The sequence below is a fragment of the Nicotiana tomentosiformis genome, chromosome 8, assembly GCF_000390325.3.
Source record: "Nicotiana tomentosiformis chromosome 8, ASM39032v3, whole genome shotgun sequence".
Taxonomy (NCBI): Eukaryota; Viridiplantae; Streptophyta; class Magnoliopsida; order Solanales; family Solanaceae; genus Nicotiana; species Nicotiana tomentosiformis.
Genome location: NC_090819.1, coordinates 74,670,504 through 74,689,463, shown reverse-complemented (window position 1 = coordinate 74,689,463; position 18,960 = coordinate 74,670,504).

Here is an 18,960-nt window from a genome sequence, read left to right as displayed (position 1 = left end):
GAGAGCTCATAGTTTTGACCAGGAGTTAACATTGGTGTTATTGGACTTCAATTATGGTTTCGAGACCATGTAGAGGTTCATTATGATGACTGTTACTTGTGTGTAAAATTTGATTGTGATTCGGAATATATAAGTGTGATTTAGACATGGTTGGCAAAGTTTAAAGGTTTGAAAAATAGTTAAGAAACAATTTGACTTTGATTCACTACTATGATGTCATTTACAATGCTTCGAGCTATTGGATAAGATTGAATAATGTATATGGACTTATTGGTATGATTGGTTGGAATCCCGAGGTGTTTGGATGGCTTTCAGGTGACTTCAGACCATTTCGAAAGATGTTTGTATTGGTGGTTTACCGGTGTCAAGTAATGAATGCATCGCGAGCCATGTATCGCGTTCGCTAAGAGGTAGGTGAGTTAGAAGGCTTTATGAATCGTGTTCACAACGAATGATTGCATTCGCGAAGGGTCTGTGCATGAAGTTCCTCGCGTTCGCGTGTATTGGACCATGTTTACATAGGGCGATTGGGAACTGAGAGCTGTGTGCACTACATTCATGGGGCACGTACGCATTCGTGATATGTTGGGCAGTTGGTCATCATGTTAGCGAGCTGGGTTTCAAGTTTACGAAGGTGGATTTTGGTTAGAGGCAGCTTCTATATCTATGGATTTATACACCTAAAACTTGGAATTTTGAAAGAAAATTTGGGGTTTTTGTCTACACTTTAAGAGAGAGTATTTTATTGTTTTGAACACTAATTTGGACGCAGATATGGAAAGTAATAACATGTTTGGACTCGACAGATTACGGGTCATCGAGAATTGGTGTTGGTTTCGAAATTCGGGCAGCGAGCCCAAGTTGACGTTTGTTGACCTTTTTGAAAAATCATCAAAGATCAAAGCTTTATTGATAGGGACTACTTCCTATGGCATTGGTTGACTTCCTTGATTGATTTTGTCATGACCTTAACCTCCCTTTGTAGGATGTCATGATGGCAGCTAGTCTCTAATACTAGGTAAGCCTAACATACATGATGAATTAACGGAAATAGTAATAAAACTTCCAATTTAAACCAATAGCTATCATAAAAAAGACTCCACAATACAACCAAATATAACTCCCAAATCTAGTGAGACTGAGTCACAAGCTCTACACAAGTATACTAAAACATCCCTATACCATAGTATCGATAAAAGGAGAATGAAATAGAAAATAGATAAAGGGTGACTCCAAGGCCTGTGAACGCCAACACGTATACCTTGAAGTCTCCGATGCAAGCTCAACTCACGATTGTCTAGGCTGGTATGAAGGAATTGATTCTTGGGGAGGCTCATAGCTTATGATATTCTATTCACCTAGATGCTACGAAGATGTATCGCGATTTGAAGCAGCATTATTGGTGGAGGATGAAGAAGGACATTGTTGGACATGTCGCCACGGTGTTTGAACTATCAACAGGTCAAGTATGATCATCTGAGACCGTGTGGTTTACTTCAGAGCTAGAGATACCAGAGTGGAAGTAGGATCACATCACTATGGAATTTGTTGTAGGATTGCCACAGATCTGGAAGAGATTTGATGTTGCTTGGTCACTTTGGACAGACTGACCAAGTCTAAGCATTTCATTCCGGTCATGACTTCCTACATATCAGAGCAATTGGCTAAGATCTACATTAGAGAGATTTTCCTCTTGCATGGTGTACTTGATTCTATCATCTCGGATCATTTCACTTAGTTTAAATTGCACATTTAGAGAGCCATGCAGTGTGTGTAGGGAACTTAGGTGGAGTTGAGTAATGCATTTCACCCTCAGACAGATGGATAGCCTGAGAAGACCATTTAGATCTTGGTGGATATGTTGAGAGCATGAATTATTTATTTTCACAGTCAGTAGGATCAAATTCTACCGTTAGCATAGTTTGCATACAACAACAAATACCAGTCTAGTATCCATATGGCTCCGTATAAGGTCTTAAATGGGAGGCACTATCGTTCTCCGGTTAGTTGGTTTAAGCATAGGGAGGCTAGGTTCTAAGCTATCGGTTTGGTTCATGACGCTTTTTAAAAGGTTAAATTGACTCAGGAGCCACTTCATATTACGCAATCCAGGCAAAAGAGTTATTCTGATAGGAAGGTTCGTGATGTGACTTTCATGGAGGTCAAGAAGGTTTTTCTGAGTGTTTCGCCTATGAAGGGCCTGATGAGAGTTGGGATAAAGAACAAGTTGAGTCCTCGGTATATCAGTCCATTTGAGGTATTAAAGATGGTTGGTGAGATGGCTTACAAACTTGCTTTGCCATCCATCTTGTCGTGAGTTTATCTAGTGTTTTATGTATTCATGCTCCAGAAGTACAATGAGGATCAGTCCCATGTGTTGGGTTTCACCTCGGTGTAGTTGGATGGGCATTTGGCTTATAAAGAAGAGCCGATGTCCATTTTGGACAGGCGGATTTTGAGGTTGAGGTCAACAAGTTTATGACGCAACTTAGGAGATCGAGCATGATATGCAGAGTAGATACTGTCATCTTTTTGGCATTTCAGATATGACTCTATACCCGTTCGAGGATGGACAATTGTTTAAGATGGAGAGAATGTAAGGCCTAAGTCGGTCATTTTGTGTATTTGAGACCCATTCCCCCATTTGATAATTCTTGTATCTTTGTTTGTTGTTGTTTGACTTGCGGAGATAGTTGGTTTGGTTTTGGGAAAGTTTATGAAGGATTTGAGACACTTAGTTAGAAACGAGCCCTTAGGAGGTTGGGGAATCACTTTTTCCTCAACGGGGAAGTCCTGTACAGGAGGACCCCAGACTTAGGTTTGTTGAGATGTGTAGATTCCGCCGAGGCAACCAGGTTACTGGAAGAAATACATGCAGGAACGTGTGGATCCCACATGAATAGAGATTTCATTAGGGTTCCGCCGAGTGAGTTGAATATGATGGGTTCACCCTGGTAGTTCGCCCCTTGGGCATGGATGTGATTGGACTTATAGAGCCCGTTGCATCAAATGAGCATCGCTTCATCTTGGTAGCCATCGACTACTTCACTAAATGGGTTGAAGTATCTTCCTGCAAGGCCTTCATGAAGAAGGTAGTAGCAGATTTCGTCGGAAACAACATCGTCTGCCGATTTGGAGTACTGGAGTCTATCATCACTGACAATGTCACTAACCTCATGAGAGAAATCTACGAGAAGTTTAGAATCGTCCACTACAACTCCACAGCCTATAGAGCACAAATGAATGGGGCAGTCGAGGCAGCCATCAAGAATATCAAGAGGATTCTGTGAAAGATAGTGGACAATCACAGGTAATAGCACGAGAAACTATCCTTCGCCTTACCGGGTTATTGTAAAACCATGAGAACATCCATTGGGGAAACGTCGTACATGTTCGTATATGTCACTGAAGCTATGATACCCGCAGAGGTCGAGATACCATTTTTAAGGGTCATTCAAGAGGCCAAGTTGATCGATGTAGAGTGGATATGGGTCAGACAAGAGTAACTCATGCTCATCGACGAGAAGAGAATGGATGCGGTATGCCACGATCAACTATATGAGAACAGGGTGGCCGGTGGATTTAACAAGAGGGTGAAGCCTCACCAGTTCACACCGGGGTAGTTGGTCCTGAAGAAGATCTTTCCCCACCAGGAGGAAGCCAAAGGAAAGTTCGCACCAGACTGGCAAGGTCCTTACGTGGTTCACCGAGTATTGTCAGGTGGAGCTCTAATATTGGTAGAAATGGATGGAAGAATCAACATGAAGTCCATCAACTTAGACGCAATCAAGAGATACTATGTTTGAAGACAAATAGAGCTAGGTTTTTTATATAACAAAACTACGTTCAACCTAACTTCCCACGGAGGGATACGTTGGCAACCCACATAGGGTTCGATTTCTCTCCCTCCCTTATTTGTAATGGAAAAACCAAATATCATTTTTTTATGTTGCTCTGGAACTACGCCAACTTTATTTCCTTAGGAAGGAATACGTAGGCATTCCTCAACGGATTCTGCCATCTTTTATAATTGAACTATGTTCTGGACTAATTCCATTTAGATACGTAGACAGTCTGAGTCAGACTCGGCCATTTCATTTCATTTAATTTTTTAATCCCATCATTTTTCATCTACTATAATGAACTATGTCTTGACCTATTTTCATTTGGATACGTAGGCTGCCTGAGTCAGGCTCAATCATCTTCATCATATTTTATCATCATCCATGAACTACGTTTAGACCTGATTTCATTTTGGATACGTAGGCAAACTGAAAGGGTTCGGTCATAACCTTAGGAAAAAACCTTTGTTATGTATTAGTTCAAGTTAGGACACAGTCACAACGGCAAGAAGACACGTCGACAAGCACCGCGAAGGATCGACATCAATGGGATAAAGTTTTCTAAAGAAAATGCTCTCGTGTGGAGAACGTTTTGTAGCATTTCATAATATGAAACAACGACACTTGTCTTAAAACAAAGCTTTTAAAAATTTCTTTTCTAAAAAACAATAATTTGTTCCACCTACCGAACTTCACAACACAACCGTATCAAAAGACGGGGGAAAACCAACACTGTGGTCGACATAAACCAACTTACCCTTCCCACTAAGAAGTTTTCTTTGAGTGCAGGATCAACCGGGAGCAAGCAATGTTGAGACCATACTGGGGAAAATGATGGATCCTCCACTTTCCCATGATTATCTCCTTTTACTCCATTACTTAAATTTTTCCAGTACAACTAAAGCTAATCCGTGAATTCTTTTGCATGTTCATCGGAGTCAGACCGCTGATACGGAAAGGGCACACTGTATATAGCAAACCGTCTGCTCAACTAATCGGAGCACCATGTACAAAATGAACTACTGGCTTTACCAACTGAAGCCCTGTATATAGAAAATCGATTGCTTAGACAATCGTAGCACCTTGTACAAAATGATTCATTGGCTTCACCAATTAAAGTTATGTATATAGCAAACCGTCAGCTCAATCAATCGGAGTGCCCTATACAAATCAAACGCCGACTTTGCCAATCAAAGCCTTGTATATATCAAATTGTTCATTCCACCAACGGAACATTCCACACCACCGCTCCGTCGCAACGAAGGCCAAAATATATAGTCGCAAACCTCGCCACTGACGTTCTACCAATCGATGGCCGCAAATTAGTTTCGCATTTAAGAGTATTTCTTGGGCATGTTTTTCTTTCATTTGCTATTACCTTTAATGTTTTGACATTTTGCTCATATAGCTTCAGGCATGATTACGGTTTAAGTCAATCACTCCAAAGCGGAGGTTATTTTACATTTTCTTAGTGCAAAGCTCTCCCAACAAGCAGAGACGCTCTACAAAACATGCTCTCCCAATAAGAAGAGACGCACCCTATAAGTCAAGCTCTCCCAACAAGCGGAGACACTATTCAATGCTCCAACAGTTGCAGAAAAGTAAACAACCTGGATAACAGATCGAGTCAAGTTCAAGTATCCCATCATCTAGATCCCAAATAACGGCTTTCCGACAACCATGCAACATCAGTCCTGCATCATTTACATCATATCATTGTATATTCTACATTGGAATATATGGGTATGTGTGTATTTGGTTTTTGAAGGAACCAAGTTCAGGCACAAAATGACCAGTGAAACTCTAAATCTTCAAATCCTTCAAATCAAGCCGTAAAATTCAAGCTATAATAAGTGCCAAATCCCCCGTCTCATCGTATCGATATAATACAATATTGGGGCAGTTCCTGCGAGCACCACTTCCTTCGAAATCCTCACTCCAGAAGTACATGAGGCCTGATCCTCATTAAGCCCGAGGTATGTAAGCAATTCAAAGCCAGAGTTCGTCCCGATTACCTAAATTTCCTCCTAGGAATTCTCTAAATCTTGCAATTCATAAGCATCCTACCACTCCTACAATGCATGCCTAAAGTCGGGACAAAATTGGCTTTGGTTCAATTTCTTTGCCCGAAAACTCTTTCATCGTCTTCGGTCAAAGAGGGGCAGCTGTTGACGGCTAATTTTTACCTTGCTTTAAAAATAATTATTTTATACTTAACTATTTATAATGAATATTTTGAAAGTATTTTCTATCAATAAATACCTATTTTACAAAAATTGATTAAGTATTAGTTTTGAAATTAATAACCTAGTATTAATATTATGTAATTATAAATATACATACTACTTTAAATATCATTAAAATAATTTCTAAAAAACACCATCTAAACTTTATAATTAATTTCATAAATTACTTCTGAAATTCTGGTTAATTAGATTGTTAACAGCTCAAAATTAGTGTTATCATTCGGAAAGATAAAGTATCATTCAGAAAGATAAAGTATTTTATAAATAATTAATTATAATAATTACTAGTATATTTGATGATAGTAATTTCTAATACATTTTATTTAAAATAATTACGTTTATTTAAATTATTTTTGAAAGGGGTTAAAAAATTAAAAGGCCACGATTGCAATTCCTCTGCATAACCTCCACATTAGTATGACTTTTCTTTGTATTTAAATACTGTTAGTGATCTTTAATTTTATTATCTGCTTACGAATTTCATATATGATTATGTATATAGTGTTGTCATTCCAATGATCTCTCTTTTTTGGAAATGTACAATGATTTGGGCTTGATCAGTTCAGTAGGAACTAAGGCCCATGTCCAGCCCTGCTATGGCCCAAGAGTCTGCAATCTCCCATCCTCGTTACTAATGGGCCTGCCTTTTGAGGCCCAAATATCCCAGAGTCACTTCTTTCCCTTCGCTTCTTTGTTTACTTTTGTCGTTATTCTCTAGTTGCTCTATGTCGTTATTCTTTCATATATTTCATGTTGGTTTATCTCATATGTATATGACAATTATATGTTGAATGCTTTGTTTATCTTTTAACTCACCTAAAATAACTTAGGCATGCCTTTAAAAATGTAGGATTAAAAGAAGTATTAGTTAGCAATTAATTCTATAACCACTAATCGCAAGCTTGTTATCAATTCATTGTGTCTTACTAACTTTTTCCTTAAAGATGTTTGAAGCCTAAAAGCTTCATAAAGGCAACAGTCCCTCTTTCAAAAAGGAAAATCAGAATCGTCGCGAGTTTAAATTTTCTAGAAGGGACCAACCATTTCGAGAAGAATAAATTGTTGTTGCAAACCAATGTACATCTTAGGATTATTTTCCTAACACTTTAACCATATTAAGGTAATATGAACTTCTATGCTTTAGGAAACAAGTGCATTCACTTAGCTTCTTTTAAACACTTTCAAAGTCCATTTTAAGCATATATATGCTAACATTATTTTCTTAAAACTCTTTCTTCAAAATTCATCCTCTTTAAACCATGCTTTTCCCTTATAGATATTATCCCCTAATATATGTTAAGCTACACTCTTTGAACACTAGTCAAGGCATAGTACAAATAATTAGTCCAAAATCTAGTCTAAGTCCTATGAGCTACCTCGGGTAGATTCTAAGAGGTGCCTAACACCTTCCCCTTATAAGAATAAGAACCCTTACCCATAATCTCACTGGTTAGCAAACTAATAAAGAATATGACTTATAGTAATTAAATAGGTAGCCTAGTATACCTTTAAATATTAGGTGGTGATTCACTTTCACCAACAACAGAGAAACAACAAGTTGAATCTTGTTTTGACTAGTGGAAAATAGGGTGCAACAATACCTTGCTCCTTATTTTGATATGCCTCAATTTTCTCATGATATTCCTGTGCATGTGTCTACCCCTATTTATGATTTAATTGTGGTGGATCGTGGGGGTTATAAGAGTAGTGTTGACCTTATATTTCTTAGTAGGGTGTATTTTGATTTGATTTTGGGTATGGATTCATTATCTCTGTACCATGCTATGCTTGATTTTCACACTAAGATCATGACGTTGGCTATGCCGAGGTTGGAATGGAAAGGTTCTCCTGGTCACACTCCTAGTAGAGTGATTTCATTTCTAAAGGCTTAATAGATGGTTGAGAAGGGATGTTTGGCGTATCTAGATTTTGTTCGAGATATTAGTGTAGATACTCCTACTATTGATTCAGCTCCATCAGTGAGTTAGTTTTCAGATGTGTTCCCTGCAGATCTACCGGGTATGCCACCGGATAGGGATATTGATTTTGGTATTGATTTGTTGATGGTCACGCAACCTATGTCTAATCCTCTGTATCAAATGGCTTCAACTGAGTTAAAGGAATTCAAAGAACAATTGCAAGAGTTGTTGGATAAGGGGTTCATGAGGCCTAGTGTATCACCATGGGTTGCACCAGTGTTGTTTGTAAAGAAGAAGGATGGGTCCATGAGGATGTGTATTGATTATCGATAGTTGAACAAGGTTATCATCAAGAATAAATATCTGTTGCCGTGTATTTATGGTTTATTTTATCAACTTAAGGGCGCCAATGTTTTCTCGAAGATTGACTTGAGATCGAGGTATCACCAGTTGAAGATTAGGGATTCTGACATCCCTAATAAGGCTTCCAGGACTAGATGGCCATTATGATTTTTTGGTGATGTCTTTTGGTTTGATTAATACCCCAACAACTTTCTTCCATCCGATGAACAGTGTGTTTCGACCTTGTTTGGATTCTTTTGTCATTATCTTCATTGATGATTTCTTTTTATATTCTCGTAGTGCTGAGGAGCACGAGCTGCATTTGAGGATTATGCTTCAGTTATTGAGGGGGAAGCAGTTGTATGGTAAGTTCTCCAAGAGTGAGTTTTGGTTGGACTTGGTGCCAGTCCTTGTTCATGAGGTGTATAATTATGGGATCTAGGTGGACAAAAATAAGATTGAGGCAGTTAATATTGGACTAGAACTTCTACTGCTACACAGATCACGAGTTTCTTAGGTTTGACTGGTTACTATTGTCGCTTCATAGATAGATTTTCATCTATTGTAGCCCCATTGACTAAGTTGACTCACAAGGGCTCTCCTTTCAATTAGTTTGATGAGTGTGAGGTGAGCTTTCAAAAGCTCAAGACTATTTTGAATACGGCTCCAGTTTTGGTATTGCCTTCAGTATTGGGGGGTCTATACTATTTATTGTGATGCTTTGCGTGTTGGTCTTGGTTATGTGTTAATGCAGGATGGTAGGGTGATTCACCTACGCCATCACACAAAATAAAGACCCACGAGAAGGACTATCCAATGCATGATTTGGAGTTAGCATCTATTATGCCGGCGCTCAAGATTTTGAGGCATTATTTGTATGGCTTGTCTTGTTAGGTTTACATGGATCAACTGAGTCTTCAGCATTTGTTCAAGCAAAAGAACTTAAATTTGAGGCAGCGGAGATGGGTAGAGTTGTTGAAGGACTATGATATCACTATCTTATGTCATCCCGAGATGGGTAATGTAGCAGCGGATGCCTTGAGTAGGAAGGCAGAGCGTATGGGGAGTTTGGTATTTATTTCGGCTGTAGGGAGGCCTTTGGCTATGGATGTTCAGTCTTTGGCCAACCGATTCATGAGGTTGGATATATCTAAGCCTCATAGAGTTCTTTCTTGTGTTGGTGCATTGTTGTCCTTGTTTGAGCACCTTAAGGCTCTCTAGTATGATAATACTCATTTGATTGTCCTCAAGGACACGATATTATGGTGTGGTGCTAAGGAGGTAGTTATTAGTGATGACAGTGTATTATGGCTTCAGGGTCAGATTTGTGTTCTTAATATGGATGATTTGGGGGAGTTGATTCTCGGGGAAGCTCATAACTCGTGGAATTCTATTCACCTAGATGCTACCAAGATGTATGTTTAGGGCATGCATTATTGATCTCGGAAGCTAGTAGGATCAGTTTCTACCCTTAGCAGAGATTGCATACAACAACAACTACTAGTCTAGTATCCAGATAGATCCGTATAAGGCCGTATATGGGAGACGATATCATTCTTTGGTTAGTTGATTTAAGTGTGGGGAGGCTAAGTTCTAAGGTACTAGTTCGGTCCGCGACACCGTGGTAAAAGTGAAATTGATTCAGGAGCTACTTCGTACAGCACATTCTATGCAAAATATTATGTTGATAGGAAGGTTCGTGATGCGGTTTTCGTGGAGTGTGAGAAGAATCTTCTCAGAGTTTAGCCTATGAAGGGCATGATGAGGTTCAGGAGAAAGGGCAAGTTGAGTCTTCGGTATATCAGTCCATTTGAGTTATTAAAGAGTGTTGGTGAGGTGTCTTACAGACTTGCTTTACCACCCGGCTTGTCGGGAGTTCTACCGGTGATTCATGTCTTCATGCTCTGGAAGTATTATAGGAAATGTATAATTATTTGGGCATGATGAGTTCTGTAGGAACTAAGGCCTATGTCATCAACCACTTGTGTTGAAATACAGCTTGGTTTAGTTGGATGATAATTTGGCTTGTAAAGAAGAGTCGATGGTCATTTTGGACATGCAGATTCGGAAGCTGGGGTCGAAAGATATCGCATTAGTGAAAGTTCAATGGAGAGGTCAAACGATTTAGGACGTGACTTAGGAGAAGGAGCATAATATGTGGAGCAGATATCCTCATCTTTTTGGCATTTCAGGTATGACTCTAGACCCGTTCGAGGAAGAACATTTGTTTAAGAGGGGGAGAATGTAACTGTAATGACCCGACCAGTCATTTCGAACATTTGCACTTCGCTCTAAGGTTTGGGAGCATGAGTAGATTAGTATGATGTATTATGACTTATGCTAATCGTCGGTTTTGGTTTTCAGGTTATTTGGAATCGATTAGGAAGAATAAATTTCATGGTTTAAGCTTTAAGTTGGAAGAGTTGACCAAGTTTGACTTCTGTGAATTTAATCCCGAAATGGAGTTTTGATTGTTCCGTTAGGTACGGATGGTGATTTTGGACTCGGGCGTATGCCCGGATTTGCATTTGGATATTTCTAGAAGGATTCGATACTAATTGGCGAAAGTGGAAAAATTGAAGGTTTGGAAAGTGCATAAGATTGACCGGGAGATGACTTTGATGATATTAGATTTAGATTGTGGTTCCGGGAATTGGAATAGTTTTGTTACGTCATTTAGGACCTGTGTGCAAAATTCGAGTCTATTCAGAGTTCATTTGATATGTTTCGACGCATGTTTCAGAAGTTGAAAATTCAAAGTTCATTCAAGTCGATTGGAGGTGCGATTAATCGTTTCTATATTGTTATGTGTGATTTGAGACATCGAGTAGCTTCGTGTTGCGTCATGGGACTTGTTGGCTTATTTGGACAGGGTCCCGAGTGGCACGAGTAAGTTTCTGACGAGGTTCAGATCATTTTCGTTTCATGTTGTATTGTTGAAGTTATGTTGGTTCTGGTGCTTCCGCATCTGCGGAAGAATGGACGAAGATGCGCAAAATTGGTCGCAGAAGCGAGGGAGATAATGGTGAGGAAGATCGCAAAAGCGGAGTTTGGTAGTGCACATGCGTACGCGCAAATGCAAGGTTTCAGCCGCAGAAGTGTCATGGGGCGCAAAAGCGCACGTGGTCATTGCACCTGTGTGTGCGCAGAAGTGAAGAAATTCCGCATGTGCAATGGGCTTGTGTTCAGTGAATTCTCGCAGGTTCGAGGTATTTACCGCAGAAGCGGTGGTCGTAGATGCGACATTGGGAATGCATATGTGAAAACTGCTGGGCAGAAGCTATAAATAATCGAGGTTTGGTTCTTTTATCATAATTTGAGATTTGGGACTCGGATTGAGGCGATGTTTGAAGCTAGTTTCATCATAAGGATTGGGGTAGGTGTTCTACACATGGTTTTGATTTTATTTCATGAATCCATCTTTATTTTTGGCAATTGGTTGATGAATTTTAAAGAGAAAATGAGGATTTTTATTTAAAACTTTATAAAGAGAATTTTTGTGTTTCTGATGTCGATTCGGGGTTGGATTTGAGTTACATTAGTATGGTTGGACTCGTAATTGAATGGGTTGTCGAATTGTGTGAGCTTCATTGGGTTACGAGGTGTGGGACCGGGTTGGGAGTTTGGATCGATTTTGGGCTTCTGATTAAAGATTCGGCCTTTATAACTTGAAATTGTTTCCTTAGGCATTAATTGATGTATTTGAGTTTCTTTTGGCTAGTTTCGAGCCGTCGGGGGTCGGTACGTACGGGATGGCATTTTTCGAGCATTTCTAGGCCTGCTCGGTATTGGATTTGGCTTGTTCGAGGTAAGTAACACATCTAAACTTTGAGCTGAGGGTATGAACCCTGATTTTACGTGTTATGTGTTTTATGTTGAGGTGACGCACATGCTAGGTGACAGGCGTTTGGGCGTGCACCATTTGAAATGTGACTATGTAATTTTCGTGGTACTGTTTAGTTACCTGATCTTATCTGTGACCATGAAATCTCTACGTACTAGATCTATTGAGTTGTGATCCATGTTAGAAACTATGTCTAGGATATATGCTTATTCTGTTGGGACCCACTGAGGTCATTGTTGTTGTTGATTTATTTGCTTATATTGCAATTACATACCCAGTCATACGCATTCATTTGCATATCATATCTCAATCTCTGTCACCATTTATTGATTCATCACATCATCATTTTGGGGCTGATTTCATGACATTATGAGCCCGAGAGACTGGAGAGATTAATGATTGAGTAAGGCCGATGGCATGATGGTGAGAATGTTTATGGGATCGAGCTGCACGCCACAACATATTTTATTGATTTATGCCATGATTGGCTTATTATAGCGCTTGGGCTGAAGGAGCCCCTCCGGAGTCTGTACACACCCCCAGTGAGTGCAGGTACCTATTGAGTGCAAGTGCTGAGTGATTGGGAGTATTGAGTGACTGGGAGGACTGAGTTACTGGGAGACATAGAGATGCATTTCCTCATGTTGTGCGATACTGCGTCATTCATGACTTCACATACTCATTGACATGTAGGCATAAAGATGTATTTTCCTCATGCTATTTGATAATGAAACATCTTATATGTTGTTGAAATATTTTTTTGGGAAAAACCATAGTTTTATAAATGTACTCATATTTTGGCGATTTTGGTAAAAGATTTGGGTTTTCACTAATATACTTGAAAACAGACCTATTTTCTAGAACTGTGAATGAGTTGAGCATTTTATCTTAGAGCTACTTCTTTTATTAATTCTATTAAAGTGTTATGAACTATTGTTGGCTATTGGTGTTGGACCCCGACCTCTGTCCCAGCTCATCACTACTTTCAACCTAAGGTTAGGTTTGTTGCTTATTGAGTAAATGCGTCCGGTTGTACTCATACTATACTTCTGCACTTTGCGTGCAGATATTGGATGCTGGTGTTGTTGTGATTGATGGGAGCTGGATTTGAAGACGCACCCGCATTCCGGTTGTAGTTACCTCTTATTCATGGTAGCCTTAGATTATAAAAATTTGTTTATGTACATTTCAGACAGATGATGTATTTATTTTATACCACCATTGTAAATTCTAATCTTAGAAGCTCATGATTTGTACTACCATTCCTTGGGAATTCCTATATAAAAGCAGTTTTATTATCAGTAAGGTCCCGTGAAATATTTCCTAAAAATCGAGGTTCCGTGATGCCGGGGTAGGTGTAGAGTTAATAATAGTAGAAATTCATCGCGGAAAGCATGCTCGCCGCGGTTCGGACTTTTTGGATTGAAGAGTGCGCTGGGGAGTTGAAGGAAATTATTTGACAGAAATAGGCATTTCTACGGCCCATTATACGACCGCATAATCACTTTGCGAACCACAGAATGGCCTCAGAGTGAGGCAGCTGTTTGGGCCATTGTTTATGTCAATTTTGCGGCCAGCTATGCGACCGCACAACTATTTCGCCGGCCGCACTTTTGTCGCACAATCAACCTTGGAATTTTGGTGAGAGAGGTTCTGCGATGCATTATGCGGCCGCAGATGTCACGACCAAAAATCCCACCATAGGCGTTGTGATGGCACTTAGTCTCTAAGACTCAGTAAGCCGATTATAATTATAATCCAAGACATTTGTTTAATAGAAACTAACAGCGGAAATAGTTAAAAACAACCTTCCAAGACTGGTAATACTGAGTCAGGAACTCTAACTGAATACATAAAATGATTTCAAGGATCGAATACTCAATACTGTTTGATTAATAATTAACAGTACAATAAAATGGAAAGACTCCAAGGGACTGCGACGGCGAAGCAACTCTACCTTGAATCCTTGCGATGACACTTTAACTCGGTCTGAGTCCGATATCTCCAATTCCTGGCTCTGCACAAAAATGTGCAGAAGTGTAGTATGAGTAATGATGAGGTACAGTCAATACACTCACTAGTCTAATAACCTTTGCAATATAGTATACAAAAATAATAGTAAATAAATAACAATGATGGCAACAATAATCAATCAGTGATATACACAGTAGGGCAACAAGAACAACATAAATATTGCCCAACAAATAATGAATACAAGTACAACCAATTAATTAAGTCCTTCAAATATAAATTTTTCACCTATAAGTTTTTCAAATCAAAATCTTTAGAATATAATCCTTTCCAATAAATATATTTCGAATGTACTTCCTTCAAATAAATATCTTTCCAATATAATTCTTTCGAATAAATATCTTTCAAATAAATATCTTTCGAATATAATTCTTTCAAATAAATATCTTTCGAATATAATTCTATCAAATAAAAGTCACCCTGTGACACCTCATTTCATAATAAAAAAATATGGGTCTCAACCCACTTTCATATTTCCAAGGCACCTCGTGCCAATATCTCTATCACAGCCGCATGGAAAACTCACGTGCCAATATCATCATCATTTACTCACGGCACCTCGTGCCCACATTTCATATCACAACTACACAGCGTGCCAATATCATTTTCATTATAAAACCACGGCACCTCGTGCCCATATTACATATCATAACTGCACGAACAATTCATATGCCAATAATAAATTCATCATATTTCCCCGGTACCTCGTGCCCATATCATAATCCACCCGGCAATATCCACAGGCCCATAATTTTAACATATATCTGACTATTATCAAATTTACCGAAACAACAAGACAAGTTGTACACGATATAAAACTAAACACAAGGAAAATCACAACATCACATGAAAATTACCAACGCAATAATCTCATATCATCACATAACAATTACCAATATAATAACTCCACATCATCACATATCGTCCCTGACAATAGTCACCCTTATCTCTCTTATAGACACCCTTATCACTCCTACAATAGCCTCCCTCATACCTCCGCCCTGACAATATCAATAGCCACCCTTATCGCTCCTATAGCCACCCTTATCTCTCCGCCCAGACAATATCCCAACAAACATAATCACAGTGGAATGCCACCCTTGTCCGCCGCATAACAGTAACCCGAATCACACAACAATTAACGCGGATATTACCATGATAACACAAAACCACATTTCAAATTAAAAATTTCCCATAGGCCACAACCAATTCAAAAAATACAACAAAATCAATTAATTTCACAGCAAATAACCCAAAGCTCCACACAACGTATATGACACCTCGAAAACTACAACACGGAAGAAAATTAAATCAACATAAAACAACACCTTCTTTAGTCCAAGCTTTTGATAAACATATTAATACCCCAATTTAAACTTATTTAATTACATATTTGCAGATGAAAAATTTATAATATAATTAATCTCAGGAAATATCAATTAACAAACACACGGAATTCACATAAAATTTTGAGTGATAATCACACCAAATTATTATATAAAATATAATTTCGACAAATTTCGTCACCCCGCGTACACGGCTTCCAATCACACAATTTCCACATAAGACTCAATGCCTAAGGGGAAATTCTCCCACTCAAGGTTAGGCAAGATACTTACTTTTTTTAAAATTATGCCGATATTCTAAAATAGACTTCTTGCTTGAATTGATCTCCGGACAGCTCAAATCTCCGGTGTAAGAAGGCAGAGTGGTCACCTTGCTCATCATATCCATAAAAACCTCTTTTGAAGGCTCAATCACCATTACTCTAGAATTTAGTCTCTCAGAATGTTTTAAGTTTGCACAAAACTTCCCACATTTAAATAGATCTTCAATGCTCTTTACTACAATAGTATCAGCATCAAGATATATTACTTTCTTGTACTTGGTCATGTTAAATAGTTTTAGCTTTGTGTAGACGCCCCAAAACCTAGTCGGCCTCACTTGATTCAGGTTTGACAATAAACTAATCTTTTTCACAATCCACCCATCAACTCGAAGGAGGTCGTTGGCGTAGAAAAACCCCATCAGAGACCAAAACAACCCTATCTTTAGTGGACTCACTTTCCCTTATTGACTTTCCAAGCACTCTAACACCCAACAAGAACTCATCTCCGTATAGAAGAGTAACGTAAGCTTCTTCAGTTGATTGAGATTTGGAAGCTCCGATGACCCAATAATTACATGACAAAAACATTATTAAGGAGATAATCCACAATCTTAACAAAATTTCTTTCATCGTAATCTTTCTCGAGAAAATGGGAAAAAGCAAAAAAAAATAATCTCGAGAATAAGATATACCAGCAGAATTCAGTAAAAGAAACTTGAATTGCAGAAAGGAAGGGAAAAGGGATTTGGGGAGAAACGTGGGGTTACTGGAAATGGTATTAGAATATTGAAATGAAGAATTGGGGATTATCTAGTGTATTCGGTGTTACTGTGACTTTCCTCCTTGTATTCATTGTCATCTCCTAGACTGTCGCTCTGGAAAGTGAGAATTGTCAAAACCTCCAACTTCCAAAACTCATGCCGAAACATATCAAATCAATCAGATTGACCTCAAATATTGCACACAAGTCATAAATGACATAACAGACCTATGAAAATTTTCAGTACTAGATTCCGACCCCGATATCAAAAAGTCAACTCCCCGATCAAACTTGCAACTTAAACTTCCTATTTTCGCCATTTCAAGCCTAATTTAACTACGGGCATCCAAATAATTTTTCGGACACACTCCTAAGTCCAAAATCACCATATGAATCTATTGAAATAATCAAAACTCTATTCCATGGTCGTTTACTCAAAAGTCCAACTCCGGTCAACTCTTTTAATTTAAGACTCAAAAATAAGGATTGTTCTTCCAATTTAATTTTTAACCTTCCAAAAACCAAACTCTATCACACATTCAAGTCATAGTACGTATTATGAAGTTTCTCGTGATATTAAGTCCCTGAACAAGGAGTAAATTCTTAAAACGACAAGTCGGGTCGTTACATTCTCCCCCTCTTAATCATACGTTCGTCCTCGAACGTGCCAAGAATTATTCGTAGGATATTAAATTACTGAGTGTATTCTTACACACATACTCACGGGTGGTTCTACGTCACCGTAAATTTAATAGGGGTCCGACAACACCATCTCAATGGAGGTTATTTCTTTTATCCACACTTATAAGTTTTAAAGCAAATTTCTTACACTCCAATCAATTTTAAATGCCTGATTTTTCACATTAACATACGGTATTATTCTCAACCACCTGTAGCAACTCGTGCCTACGCACACATCATATATATGTCCATAATCATATCTCTGGTCATAATAGTTGTTTATAATTAATTTCATCATCCTCAATTAATCTCATATTAACCAAAATCTAAAATCAAATATTTTGCAATACTGACAGCAACACGCGAGGCGTGAAGACCTCATAATTATTTATCCGAATTAACGAGTCGCATTTAACGTCACCTGGGCACTCACCTTATAGGCTAAAACTCAATGTTTGCAGCACGAATATGGCTAAATATGTACAGAAACATATAAAAGAATTATCAAATAAGCCTAACCGACATGACTTCCAATTAACACTATAGTACAAATTTAAATTTTACAAAGGGAGAATTTAAACACATAAATTTTCACCACAAGGAGCTCATCCTTATATAACGTCTACCGTGTCTTGTAGCACAATTTAAATACTTGACATCATATAAAAATTGTGAGGATCTCGTCCTCAACTCTGAATCATAACTAGTTTGCACATTGTGCCAACTGAAATTTTAAATTTCCTTTCTTTCTTCTTTTCAATAAATTTCGTAAATAAGTTTCAAAATAAATAATGAACCCCCATACCAATAAGGCATATAATTCGTAAAATTCAAATCAATTATTCCGAAATCACATCAAAACCCACTGTAGAGAGTAATAGAAAGTCACTTTTAGACTTATAGTCCTCAATAATATACAAACATAAAAATGATAGACACAGGTTAACATCATCGAATATCCCAACAGTGATAAACATATAAGTGGGTCACAAAATTATGAAGCTCACTCATAAGCAGAGCATAATAGGAGGACTCGCCTCAATACTCAGAACCGAATCAAATTAAGAAAAAAAAACATTCTTTTATAACAAATCGGGATCGTACCTATAACGACACCATCTGGTGTAGTGGCCTCAGCCATACCATAGCAAATATATCAACGAGCTGGGTCTCCCACTCTATGGCGCCCTCTGCATGCCTATCCTCCACCCCTAACTCGCTATGCACGTGGGGTAGTAACTGCATTGGGGCCCATAGCTTGAGTGTTCTGATAAAATTTGCCTCTCCCAAGTATGGGACAATCTCTCATGATGTTCCTAGTATCACCACACTCATAACAATCCCTCTGAGGTCGCGACTCCTCATACTGAGTTTGTACCGGATAATTAAAATAACCACTATAAGAACCTCGTGCTGGTGGTGCACTAAAAGTATTATTGGAGCACTACGAGTACTCTGAATTGTGGACTGGGCTGACCGACTGCCCGAGCATTGGCCATGATGAATCATAGCTCCAGAGTAGAATCCACTGAACCCTCCAGAGCTTCGAGACCTTTTGGCCTCCTTAGACTCCCGTTCCTCACCTAGAATTCCCTCAATCCTCCTCGGAAGCTCCACTACTTGTTGAAATAGAGTATAAGTTTGCAGTTCTCGAGCCATGCATATTTTAAGATCATAATCGAGCCC